Raw genomic sequence first — 14,097 nt, forward strand, 5'->3', positions numbered from 1 at the left:
TTGCATGGCCCTGAGCTGGCTGTCTTTCCCACCTCACACCCATGGGAGGCTGTGCCATCCTGTAAGGCACTATAGCTCTCCCCTACCTTTAATGGTGGCCACATTGATTTTTAGGCCAGCTTAGGAAGCAAATGGAAAGATTTCTTATCATCCAGTATCATAACCCATAACTGCAGTTTTGCTGGGCTTAGTAGATGTGATGGTAAAGTAATACTGGATCAAACTGTAAAGTAACACATACCAGAATGTTACTCTCTGGGCGAGCATCCTTTGTTGGAATAGCCCTGTTGGGAGGTCACACGCTTATGCCATTGATGCCACTGAAGTTCTGTTGCTCAAACAGGTTTGGAACACCTCCTTCTGGGACTGCTTTTATAACTGCTTTACGAGCCAGTTCAGAAACCCAGCCTTGTTACTCTCCTGTCATAGTCCTACTTAAAAGCAACCAGAGCTACTTAAACAACTTTGGGAAAGTGGTATTATTTCCACTGTGAGCCCCTTAAGAGCTGAGGCTGTCTTCATGTGGCATAGTGTCCAACGCAATAATTGTTGAATAATTCAATGAATGAATCTTATTTTTGGTTCAGTTTTCTCCAGCTTATGTATCAGATTTAGTTCCAGATGACTCAGCTGTTTCCAAAAATGAAATCCACCCTCAAAGTATGAATATTTACCACAGTTGAGAAGAATCAAAAGTATATGTATCAGGCACTGAATATAATATCAAAAGAGGAATTTTCACAGAGTTTTGAGTAGCCACAAGAATATGTATATAATGTTCCAAAGCACCCAGTTAGAAGGTGATGACATTCTTTTATTGTACATATAAGTTGTGGTGTTTGTTAAAAGGTTAGCATCATTCTTTTATCGTCCGTCATATTTTATATGCATCATAAACTAAATGCTGATAGTAAGATCACAGCCACCAGAAATATCTCCCTGTGTTTTATCCTTCACTGATGGTGATTTGTGATCAGAGCTCCTAGCTGCAACATCATATAATGCTGTTCTCTCCACTAAAGAACGTCATACGTGTTGTTCAAAGCAATAATATAATAATTATTGATATAAAATATCCACATTCTGCTCCTCCCCTGAGCGTTCTATCTTGTCATTGCCCAAGGCTTCTGTCATGTCCCCTTATTATACAAAACAGGAAAGATCAACGTAGAACAGAGGCAGAGCTTCCCCGAGGGGTTCAGAGGACAAAACAGTGATCATGTATGTCAGTGTATGTTGGTTCCTCCAAATGTTTGTATGACTGAAATATTTAAAAAATTAACAACTTTGACAGTCTTGAAGGAAGAAAACAAAGTTGAACAAACAGAGGCATATGCAGCTCAATATGTGTGATCATGTGTTTGTGGGGCGCATGGGGAGTGGGTAAATGAAGATAGGAGCCACAGACCTTCTTGAGGGGTAGTTGCCCCACTTCAGTCTTTAGGTTTGGGTTAGAGGTTGCTGGGCCTCTGTGTATATTTACCCCGGGAGCTCTTTCAGAGCCCCTGTTATGTCAAGGCAATGTGGGGTTGGGGCTTGGAGAAAAGGATGAGGTTCCAGTCTTCAACTCACAAATTCTGTGTGCCTGCCCTCGAGCAGGTTATTTAACCCCTGTGAATCTCCCTTTCCTGTCTCTAGAATAGGATGGTCACACAGGTGTATTGGGAGGCTTAGTGAAAACACCCACCAAATAAATCACATAAATGGAAGTCTATCAAAGTGTTGTTTTCCCTGTGTTTTATATTGTATATATAAAAAAAAAAAATCTCAAGATGGTGGCACTGCTTCCTTTTCACCAACTCACTTTCTTTCCCAGTCCCTGCCCACTTGTCTCTCTACCAGGCCGGTGCCCAAGATAACTTTCCCAGATTGCCATGCCCTATGGGAGACTCCGGCCAGAGTTTATAGGGAAGGTTTCACGGAGGCAGGCCAATAGGCACCTTCATGGGAAGGTTGGATTTCTAGATAGAAAAGCAAGGGAAGGTTCTAAGAGAAGGGCATTTACTATAAGATTTACCATTTATATTTGGGAAATAGGAATACAGACATTCTGATGTTTCTATTAAGGCTGTCAGCCAGAGTCACACGTGCTTATTATGGTTGGATCAATTGATACACCCGTCCCTTGGATCAGGGAGCAAACTGGAATCAACAGTGCCACCAAGTGGCACCAGGCTAGTCAGCAAGTGGAAACCCTAAGACAGCAACTTCTTCCAGGGCATTGCCCAAGTGTCTGTCTCTGTCTCTTTCTTTTTCTAAAAATCAAGGATATTTTCCTTGGCTGGATAGAGAGAGAATGATCTGGGAAATGAACCTTCCTCTGGCACGTGGCAAAGTATAGATAGACGATTCTTCTTTATTAAGCAATCGAAACTGTTGAAGGCCTGCCCAACTGAGCATGTCATGGAGGGTAGATACCTCTGCGTATGTGTATACAGGTCATTTGTAAAAACAGCAGCATGGGGCTGTGTGCTGGGATTCGAGAAGTCTTTCGAGGTGCATCGACCAGGAATGAAGGTCCAGGATGATATATACTATAGACAATTCTAAATAGTATAGACAATAAAAAGGACTATATTTAGGAAAGGAAAACATTTATTATACTCGGTGATATTTTCAGTTTTTATATTGAGGATTTGTTTTTCTGATTGTAAAAGTGCTCACCATAGTAATTTGGAAAATTTATTATTAAAAAAAATACACTTTACTTGTTCACACGTTTTGTAAGTAACACAGGATGTTAAGATTTTCAAGATATGCAGATGTCTACTTCATCCGTGTCCATACTTCTGTCATTAAGACAAGAATATATTTGTACTTATGCTGCTGTTTTCATTTTTAGGTCTACTTTTAGATGCAAAAGGTGAGATGAACTTCCAGCCTCAATTGTTGCTTTCCCCATTACTTGTCTTTTTTCTCACCTATAGAACACATTTTCTATATCCACCCTCCCCTCCATTCCTGATTTTCAGGATAGCGACTGTGGTGAGAGCCAGAATTCTAGAGTCAGTGTCTCATCGTCCCTGCTGTGACTCTGACTCTGCAGTATTCATTTTACTCGATCGTTTGGCTATTTGTGGTGTTGCTTTCCTAAGCGCTAAAGCACTTTCTTGTGATCATGAATGGTGTTGGGCTGCTAAAAGCTTTATCAATCCTGTTGTACCTGAGGGGCATTAACCCCAGAGGAGAGAGATTTCCTCCTACCTTCTGGGTGTAGTGGGTGGGACGGACGGGTGCTAGGGGATTTCTGAACGAGATGGAAGTGAGGCACAGAACACCAGGAGGGTGAGTGGAACCAGCAGAACATCGGATGAATTCTAACCATGAAAAAGACAGTGGTTTTATTTTTACTCTCAAAAGTAATTTAAAACTTACCTTACTGTGCAGCAAATATGAAGGGGATAAGTGAGGTAAGAAGCGTTTATTTCTTTTTCCTCCTTATTTTTTTTTAAAAAGAAAGGTAGATGAAGCATGATTTTTCAGTACTGCTCAGACCAAAAAGCAAGATAGACTCTAACAACCTTAATTTAAAAATAAGTATTATAATGTAGATAATTTTTGGATTTGGATGGCTATTATTTTAATATATTATTTTTATTATGATTAAAATATGATTTAAATTTACTATTTAAACCGTCTTGAAGTGTTCAGTTCAGTGGCATTAAGTACACACATTGTGGTGCAGTCATCACCACCATCCATCTCTAGAACTTTTTAATCTTCCCAAACTGAAACTCTGTACCCATTAAACAATAACTGCCCATTCTCCTCTCCTCCTGGCCACTGGCAACCACCATTCCACTTGCTTTTTGTTTTCTTTTTTGCGGTACGCAGGCCTCTCGCTGTTGTGGCCTCTCCCATTGTGGAGCGCAGGCTCATCGGCCATGGCTCACGGGCCCAGCCACTGTGGCATGTGGGATCTTCCTGGACCGGGCCATGAACCCGTGTCCCCTGCATCGGCAGGCGGACTCCCAACCACTGCGCCACCAGGGAAGCCCCACCATTCCACTTTCTATCTTTATGAACTGATCACTGTAGGTACCTCATATACATGGGGTCATACAGTATTTGTCCTTTTGTGACTGGCTTAAATCGCTTAGCATAATGTCTTCAAGATTCATGTGTTTTAGCATGTGTCAGAACGTCCTTCCTCTTTAAGGCTGAATAGTATTCCATTGTATGTATATGTCACATTTTGTTTATTTATTCACCCATCAGCGGGCACTTGGGTTACCTCCTCTTTTTGGCTGCGGTGAATAATGCTGCTATGAACATAGATGCACAAATACCTGTTGGAGTTCCTGCTTTCAGTTCCTTTAGATATATACCCAGAAGTGGAGTTGCTAGGTCATATGGTAATTCTATGTTTAATTTTTTTAGAAACTACCGTACTGTTTTCTGCAGTGGCTACACCATTTTACACCCCTGCAATGAACAAGGGTTCCAGTTTCTTCACATCCTTGCCAACACTTGTTAGTATTCTCTTTTTATAATAGCCACCTTAATGTGTGTGAAGTGGTATCTCGTTGTGGTTTTGGTTTGCATTTCTCTAATGATTAGTGATGTTGAGCATCCTTTCATGTGACTAGTGGCCATTTGTAGATTTCCTTTGGAGAAACGTCCGTTCAAGTCCTTTGCTTATTTTAAAATTGGGTTGTTTGTTATTTTGTTGCTGAGTTGTAGGAGTTCTTTGTGTATTCTGGATACCCATCCCTTATCAGATAAAGGGTTTGCAGATGTTTTCTTAGGGTGGCTGTATTTAAGTGGATTGATGATTTAAGTGGATGATACCCTGGGCTGAGAAAATCTACCATTCGAGTGATGTAACTTAGTAGACAACTGCTGAAGGCTAAAGTTCGAAGAAAATGAAGGTTACCCTCTGGACAGGCAGTCCATGCTAGAGAGCGGGGGCAGAATCTTTCACGTCTGGGGCAGCCACATCATCGGGAAGGGCTGGGTTTGCAAGTGTAAAACAGCTCCTGCCACCTCTTCTCCTCAGTGTGATAGGTTGGTTATGTGAAATCATTGCCATTTGGTGTAACATCACAGATCACTGATGTAACCGTGTGAGACCCAGGTAATCAAGTTAACGACGGAGCTGTTCTTAGGTCTTGTTACTTCAGGGTATTGAAGAAGAAAAACAAGCTCTCCGTTTACAGCTCACCTGTTATCAGCCAGTGACACAGCCCAGTTAGTCTCCAACCATTTTAAAGAAATGAAGAAATGGGTGGGTGTTCCAGAGGTGTTTTCCCCTTAGCATTTATTTATGTAAGTATTCGTTGCTAGATCCCGTCATAGGTTTGTAATTCAAAATGTTATCATTGTATTTCGAGAGTGGGTATGCCACTCTTATTTCAGAACAGAGAAACATTTCTTTTATCTTATTTTCTTTTTTCTTCTTCTTTTTTGGGTGATAGTCCTAAAGGAATCCCACAGAAGCCGATGGCAGGATCTCTGCTTGTGATGAGCCATCAACCTCACTGGCCCTGGGTCTAAACAGGCATAGGAGATGTGGAGTAAACATATTTATAAGTACAAGCAGACACACTTAAAATGATGCACGTTTATGCTAAAGGATGAACTGGGATGGTCCATAGGCCTGGGGGTGGGCAGAAACCATGAAAGGGCGAGGATTTTTTTTTAAATTTTTGCAGTACGTTGGCCTCTCATTGTTGTGGCCTCTCCCGTTGCGGAGCACAGGCTCCGGACGCGCAGGCTCAGCGGCCATGGCTCACGGGCCCAGCCGCTCCGCGGCATGTGGCATCCTCCCAGACCGGGGCACGAACCCGTGTCCCCTGCATCGGCAGGCGGACTCTCAACCGCTGTGCCACCAGAGAAGCCCCCGGGGCAAGGATTTTTGAGTATAGCTTTGAAAGACGGCAATAACATGAATTGGCATAAAAACGAGATTATAGTTGTAGTAGGCATTTGACAGCATCATCGTCTCTTTTCCTCCTTGTTATGTATAACAGGATTCATGGAAATCCATTAGGTCTGAGGATTTGTTTGGGGGCGATAGTAGGAGAAAGAAAGTAGTGAGATTACTGCACATAATAATAAACGAGGGCCCTCTTCCAGGGTTGAGGAATGCATAGCCTCTTGAGCGCTCACGGAAGGCCTCTCCAACTCTGCGGTCCCTCTTTATGGAGGCCACACAGCACGCACTTCTTTGTCCCAGCATAGCGGAGGTGCCGGCTCATTTTGTCTCTAACTAGAGTAGAATTGGCCTGACAGCTGAGTCCTGAGCTGCTGGTGGGAGTTGGCCCAGAGCCCCCTTGGTGCACCCTTCGTGTTCTCCTCCTTCTGTCCCTTGTTCTCCTTGTGACGGCAGCCCAAAGCCCCGTGGCTCGTCTCCTCTGTACAGTGTACCTTTCAGTTGTCCTAGCACCTGTTTCAGAGGATTCTGTTATTGGCTTCTGATGAAAGTGGCACCTCCAGGGGAGTGGGTTGAATGGTGGCCCCGAAAGATACGTCCGCCCAGAATCTCGGAATGTGATCCTCTTTGGAATAGTGGTCTTTGCAGATGTAATGAAGGTGCAGCTCTCTAGATGAGATCATCCTGGATTAGGGTCGGCCCTAAATCCAATGACAAGTGTCCTTCTAAGAGACAGAAAAGGAGAAGACACACAGGGCCTAAGAGGGGAGGGCCATGTGAAGATGGAGGCTGAGAGTGGAGTGATGCCTCCAGAAGACAAGGAACGCCAAGGATGGCCTGGCAGTCACCAGATGCGGGGGGAGTCATGGAACGGATTCTCCCTCAGAGCCTCCTGGAAGAACCAACCCTGCCAAAATCTTGATTTCAGACTTCAGGCCTCCAGAACTGTGGGAGAATATATGTCTGTTGTTTTAAGCCTCCAGGTTTGTGGTAGTTTGTTGTGGCAGCCCTAGGAAACCAACCCATTCCGTGTGTTGGACGTGTTAGCTAAGTGGTCCTTATATGAATAGATGGACACGGAGAGCTTTAGGACTGAAAGAAACCTGGAGACACTAATTCAGTCATTTTTTTTTTTTTAGCTCTGGCTGCATGTTAGAATCATCTGGAGAACTTTTAAAAAGGATAAGATGCTGGATCCCTAAACCTAAAACAACCAAATCAGAATCTCAGGGGGCTGGGTTAAGGGATTAAAAAAAATTTTTTTTTTTTAATATTTTGAAAGCATCCTAGGTGATTTGAATGCACAGCCTGGGTTCAGAGCCACTGATCTCTTCGAGCTGTCCCATTTTTACAGATGAGGAAACCAAGAGTCAGCAAAGCTGCCCTGTGGGCCAAAGAAAACCTTAAAACATCCTTCTGTGAAGGCTGGGAAGGACAAAAACAACTCATTCAAGGCAGACGAATGAGTGTGTTGGTAAAAATAAAGATTTAGGGAAAAAAGGGGAAGAAATTCATGAATTCATTTCATTTTGGGGTCTTAGTAGACACTAGTGATGAAGAGGGGGAGGAAGAACTCATTTGCTAATATTTTCAAGGGTCCTCCCCCCAGTCCTGTATTTAAAGAGAATTTGTTCACATAATACAAGAAATGTTTCCCTTCTTATACATGCATGCCAGTATAAAATGTTTATGAATATTATTACCACCTAAAATGAGATTTTCAGTTTCTTCTTATTCCCTTCAGGAATTTGAATAGAGCCTAGATTTCTCTATGGCAAAGGAAATGAATAATCGTGTTTAAAGTCTTATTATGGTGTTTTAGTAAATAACATAGAAGATTTAATGTTCAGAGTAATTGTTAGGGAAAAAAAAAAGAGTGTCTGTTGAAACAGGACCTTGGATCAGGGCTGTGGTATTAAATCCAATCACCCCACTTAGGCTATCCCTCCTTTGGAGACTCATAAAGATAAGGGTAACAGGATAATTGGGATATTATGTACTCTTTAAAACAACATGATTTAGTCCAAGTAGGAATCGCTGGGTCTCTCAATTAATCCCCTGGGGAACAAATGAAAACTATATATGTGATATACTGTCGAGGTATATAGTTTGGTGGTTTGATACCTTTTGGAGTGTCTCACATTAATCTGTGATTAATTTTCACCAGGGCAGTCTTGACGGTGATTAAAGCATACCTAGATAATCAGAAGCTAAAGAAGCCCACGGAGAGATTTACTTAAATGATCTAATCAGCTTTTCTTTTCATAGAAGACACAAAACTGAGGTCCTGATGACTGGAGGGCATTAACAATCCCAGGGCACTTTTCACAAGAGTCCGGGTATTTAGCCCCAGTGTCCTGGCCAAATTCCAACTCAAGTAAGGCCATTTTGTCTCCCGAAAGGTCCCCCTGCAGCTACCAGTGGATACAGTATTATTCTTCCCTTCCTGTCCGAAGTGTGAGGCTTTGTGTGGACGTGGTACTGTGTGCAGCAAATCCGATGCTTCGTTTCTATCATGAGGGCCTGCGTTTTGGCTAAGCTGCCACAAGTACGTGGTAGGGGATATTTACGTGACTTGCACTAACGGGGAAAACGGCGTTAAGACATATTCCTTCAGAAAACTTGTTTATGTCTTTTGTAGAAAATGATGGTGTGATTAATATTATTAGATAATCATCAGACATGAATACATGTATGTGCGTTTTAATCTCTTTGGACCTTATTTTGTTCTATAGAGGGGTAGAAACAATTATGATGACCAGTGACCCATGCCAGGTTGTATTAACATGTGTAAAATCAAGCGTTCCTTAGTTTGTTTAGAAAATGTAAAGAAAGATTAGAAATGCTCAAGAAAGCAGAAGACATAAGTGTGGAGTGATGAGATTCTCGATGCCCTCCCTGGTTAATTGGCCTAAGGCTCATTGAGAAAATTCTGATTCAGGGAGAAAAGAGATTAATTCTTTTGGCCTGGGCACTGGTTTCATAACAGCAAACCTGGACAGCTTGACAAACTATTTCTGGAATCCTGTGTTTTTTGAAACAGTCTGTTCACTTAGAGGGAAAATTTCCAGTTGGTTTGCGTGAGCCTGATGCCACAGGGGAGAGTTGGCTGTTTTGTGTGAACAGGACAGCTGATGACTCTTGGAAGTGCCCCATGTCCTTTCTTTCTTGGGAGATTGAGAAACCAATACAGAACCTCTTGAGAGGTTAAGGGAAACCAAGGCAGAAAGCTGGGAGAAAAGCTGGTTCCGTATGAATTGGAAAATAGTCATGATGAAGAAGATGAGAAAGTTCCAACGGTACCAGGAGGTACCCTAAATATTTTAGGTTGTAAAGGTCGAAACTCACAGAATTAGATTATTAGCCAGTATTTAGACGTTCAAGCTCCCTTTCTCATTATATCCTCCTTTGACATTGGTTAGGACTTTTTGGTTGCAAGTGACAGAAAGGCAACGCAAACTAGCCTAAAGAAGAAGAGAGGATGTACTGCTTTGCTAGCTGATGGCTGAAAAGCCCAGGTGTCAGTGGGTCCTGGGGTTATCATCAGGTTTCAGCTCTTCTCTCTCCTAACTCTTTTCCGGGTAGCCTCTTTCCTTATGATGATGGCAAGATAGCTTTTAAGCAAGCTTCAGCCTTATATCCTAGCCAGCTCCGCGGAAAGAGTTTTCCTTCCCCATTAGTTTGAACGAAAACTTCAAGATTATTTGCCTGGGTCTGATTTTAGTCACATGCCCATGTCTGTGGCCAGGAGGACGAGACAAACTGAAGAGGTGGGGCTTCGACCAGCCACACTCAGACCAGAGGGACTGGGTCATTCCAAAGGGAAGAGCAAGTTGATGCTACCAGAGGAGGAACATGGATGCTGAACACCAAAATGCAGACGTCCATCCCGGACATGTAAATTATAATGCATTTATTTAAAAGTGCGCACCTACACTTTTTTGACCTTATGGAAGGGTTCAACACATGTGACTATACACACGTAAAGCGGAGAATCACGGAGCTGGCCTCCTAGCCTTGTTTCCCACCCAGTAGAGAAATTCACAACTTCAGTGTCCATGCTAAGTAGTCTTTCAGCTTCTACTTGAATTCCTTTGAAGATCTTAAGTTTGTTACTCCGTAAGTGCGTATATACCATTTTAATAGGAAGTTCTTCTTTACCACAGTAAGTTGAGAGTTTCCCCTCTCCTCTCTTGACTTCGTGCTAATGGTCCCTTTTCTGCCTTTTGGAGTCATGTGGAGTAAATTTAATCTTTCTAAGCCACGTTCTCGTGGCTCTTTCAAATTCCATCTTGTCTCTTGGCTACACACACCTATTTCTCTTCATTGTACACTTCTCTCCCCGCTTCCTCCTGTTCCTTCTTTTTTATAATATAAAGAAACCTTATAGGTGCTCATTATTGGAGGCAACTCTGTGTCTCCAATTTCATGGCAATTGTTGGACATGTAATTCATCTTTAGAAGTTTCTCAAGTTTCTCATGAATTACAGTTTGAGGCTCGATATAAAGAGTTTGTCATGAAAGTGAATTTTAAAAATAGCACTCTCAGACATTTATGTATTCAGTTTTAAAAGTAAAGTGAAATTATTTCAGAAACATAAGCCTTTAAACTTTTTTGGTGTGTGTTCTAAATATTCTAAAGATGGAGCAAATGGGGCATGATGACAATAATTCTGAAGTGTCCTAAAATAGTCCATGGATATAAATATTCAGTTAAATTGTAAGAGAAAAATGATTTTGTAGATCAGAATTAAGATTCTAATGCACACTTGACCTAGTAAATGAACTCTTAAGGAATGTCTCATTGTTCTCCCTTGTGTTACTGTGTTTTTAGTACAGTAAGTCCAAGCCAAGAATATTAAAATCTTGGCTTTTTAGAGGAAATTCAGAGGCTTAAAATAAAACTTCTTTATTAGTGATTCTCTACTAGCCGTTTACGTTTCTGGATCAGTGTCATTTTCCTTTAGCTAAATATCTTAAACAGATTTGTCGTAGAAAAAGTGTATATTGTTCTATTTCCTGTTTTTTCTACTTTAAATCGATCTCTTTTAATCACTAAATTTTGTTAGTTCTTAACCTTTATTTTTGTGTATAAGCATTAGCAAGAATAAGTTTGATCAACATTGAGTTGCTATCATCTTTATAAGAAAAGCAGTAGTAGCAAATTTATTCATTTATCTAGGTGATGATTACTGTTTTCATGAAAAAGTTCTCATTTAATAATATTTTTCCAGCAACTGCAACATATATGTCTGGTGGGTAAAAGTCTGGGGAAAAAGAAATTTGGCATCTTTAAGAAGTGTACACTTCTTACAAGGCAGGGAGGAGAAGCCGAGTGGACTTTAAGTAGAGTTATCCAAGCCTATGAGAATGGAGGGAAGTGACCCAAGTCTTAGGGACGTTGTTCTTCACTCTCTCATTTTCCATACAGCTTAATGCTGATGTGGAGAGACTGATGGATCCTGAGTTGGCAGAACTATTAGTCTAAGAGGAGGATGGATTGAGGATGCAGGTGTGGAAGGACAGAGAGGAAGGCTAACACGGAACCAGGTGGAAGAAAGGTGTGCAGCTGCCTGTGGTTAAGACCAGAAGAGCAACTTGTCACATGCAGTTTCGACTGAAACCCATCACCCCGGCTTTGTTAATGTTTTTACCTAGTGCAATTTCTTTTCCAGTGACTGTTCCAGGAATGACGTGCCAGATGGAGTGAAAGTGTTACTGGGTCGAATGAAATCCTATTACTAGTCCCATCTGCTCACGGCCCCTGGGGCTTTGCAGCTGCAGGATTAAAGACTAATCCTGAGTGACAGACGCAAAAGGGGCAATCCTCATACATAGTAGGTGCTCAGTAAATGCCATTGGATTTGAGTGAAGACATTAGTGATTGATGGGGCTGCCTTTGCAATAAGAAACATGAGTTAAGACATGAACATGTTTTAGAACAGTTTCTGCCTACAATTCAAAAGGAAACACTTCAGTCCTTCCCATCTTTCTTTCTTCTTAAACAAATACTTTCTGAACACCTGCTAAGTACTTAACTCATTTTAGGTACTGTGTGTGGAAAAACAGTCATATAATCCCAGCTCTTTAATGAGGTTGAGGCTGTGTACCTAATTTTTTGTCCTCTAACACAAGCTTTAAAAAAATCATCTCAAATCCTCCCGAATTATTGCCAAGTTTGAAGAAAACAAAACAGCACTTTTATTCATTTGTATGTGAGAGTGTGTTAAGCAGAAAATTGTGATCAATTTCACGATGTAAATATAAAACAGACTGGAAAGGATTCTGTGTTCCTCTGAAACTAAAGTGTGTGCTGTGGGTCAGATTTTTCTCTTCACTCAAAGTGAGGTTTCTCCCTGTTCCTTAAAGGCGCTTCCATGTATAGTTCAGTGCCATCCAGGAATAAACCCTTTCAGTGACTCATTATTGGGCAGACTCAGATATACAGGGAGAACTACCTGTACTAAATATTTGTTACAACACACCTTGCTAATATCAGTTAAAAAGCCCCTCTGCTGATTTGTTTCTTCCCTCCAGTTGCCTATCTCATTCTCAAGATTTTTTTCCTTCTGCTTGCACAAATCAATTTCCTTTTTCGGGCTGCTTTTTTCCCTCACGCCGTCTGTCCGTACATCTCTACGGCACCTGTCACCATAGCACCCATTTAATAGTATCTGTGCTAATTATCCTATCTTTAAGACACAGTGGCTTGGTTTGTTAGAACAGAATTTATACTGCATTTCTAATTATGGGCATTTATAGGTAATTGCTTAATTTTGATGTGGTAAGAACAGGGTTTGCCATATTTTTAGAAATAGTAATTAGAAATGCATCTCCTAAAGTCATTACTTTAAAAACTTCATTAACACTTAAATAAAGAAGCAGAATAATTTAATTAGTAGAAGTTAATAAAAACTTTCAGTTGCCTTAAATGGTCAGTAAAACTGAAGGGGATTGTGTGTATTATTAATTTTTTCTTAAAGTTGAGTCAGATCCCTATGTGCTGGATGTGAACTCATGACTTTTCTTTTTCTGTATCCTTGGCCACTGTGTTTATGGTTATTGTGGTGGTTGACCTGGATTGTTTCTCTGAGTAGGAAACACCCTCAACAGATAAAAATCAGCGCTTATCTTGGCTTTGCAGTAAAAATCCCAAAATAGCATAAAAGTTTTTAAGGAGTGAACAAATCTGTAGAAATCAGAAAGGAAATAGGTATGTGTTTTTAGAAATCTCATTTGAATTCAGATTGTTTTTTGACCTCTACTATATATTTAAATAGGTACTAGTTTTCTATTTTAAGCCTCCATCATTGCTGTGGTTTTTAAACGACAAAGCAAAACAAAATAAAAATCCCAAGTGAAAAAAAAAAAACACTTAACTGTAACTCCAGAGATACTTAAAAGCATTTCTGTAGAGACACAGATGTAGAGAACAAACAGAGAACAAACATATGGATACCAAGGGGGAAAGGGAGGTGGTGGGATGAATTGGGAGATTGGGATTAACATCTATACACTATTGATACTATGTATACAATAGATAACTAATGAGAACCTACTGTATAGCACAGGGAACTCTATACTCAGTGCTCTGTGGTGATCTAAATGAGAAGGAAATCCAGAAAAGGGGATATGTGTATACACATAGCTGATTCACTTTGCTGTACAGTATAAACTAACACAATATTGTAAAGCAACTATACTCCAATAAAAATTAAAATCAAAAAAACATTTCTGTTCTACAGTGGGAATCAGAAGGAAAATATAACCAACATTGATTCTAAAAGTTTGAATAGAAAACCTTGATAATCTCAGTCATGTTTCCATGGATTTCATTAAAGAGACATTCCAGCTCCACGTTACTCATTATAATTTATTTATTAAATTTAATTAAATGTAATTCTAATGTTAGTCTAAAATATTAGGTCTCTAATAACTATTAGTGGTTTGGTATTAATTGCGAACTTAGAGCATTAGGTACCATGCAGGACAGAAGCCACAGCCTGTGTCCTTGATAGCACATGGGGAGCGATGTAGGAGCAGGGCCAAGCACGTGACGTGTGCAAGGGTGGACACCCGAGGAGGTTAGAAATAAGGTGGAAGGTATAAGGGAACAAGATCGTAACTGCGTGTGTGGTTGAGCGTCTCTTTTAAACACCAGGGCTTTTGCTATGTCCTTCAGTCCCTGGAGCAATTGGGCATATATTGTAATGTCCCAAGTG

At 40.8% G+C, this 14,097-nt stretch overlaps 1 protein-coding gene across 1 annotated transcript in view; it reads left to right on the forward strand.

Annotated features, from left to right (window-relative positions):
- The window catches only part of NEBL (nebulette), a 335,691-nt gene that overhangs the window by 74,866 nt on the left and 246,728 nt on the right, over window positions 1-14,097 (forward strand). The gene's annotated exons all lie outside the window — the stretch shown is intronic.

The sequence above is a fragment of the Neophocaena asiaeorientalis genome, unplaced genomic scaffold, assembly GCF_003031525.2.
Source record: "Neophocaena asiaeorientalis asiaeorientalis breed wild unplaced genomic scaffold, Neophocaena_asiaeorientalis_V1.1 scaffold217, whole genome shotgun sequence".
NCBI classification, from domain to species: Eukaryota; Metazoa; Chordata; class Mammalia; order Artiodactyla; family Phocoenidae; genus Neophocaena; species Neophocaena asiaeorientalis.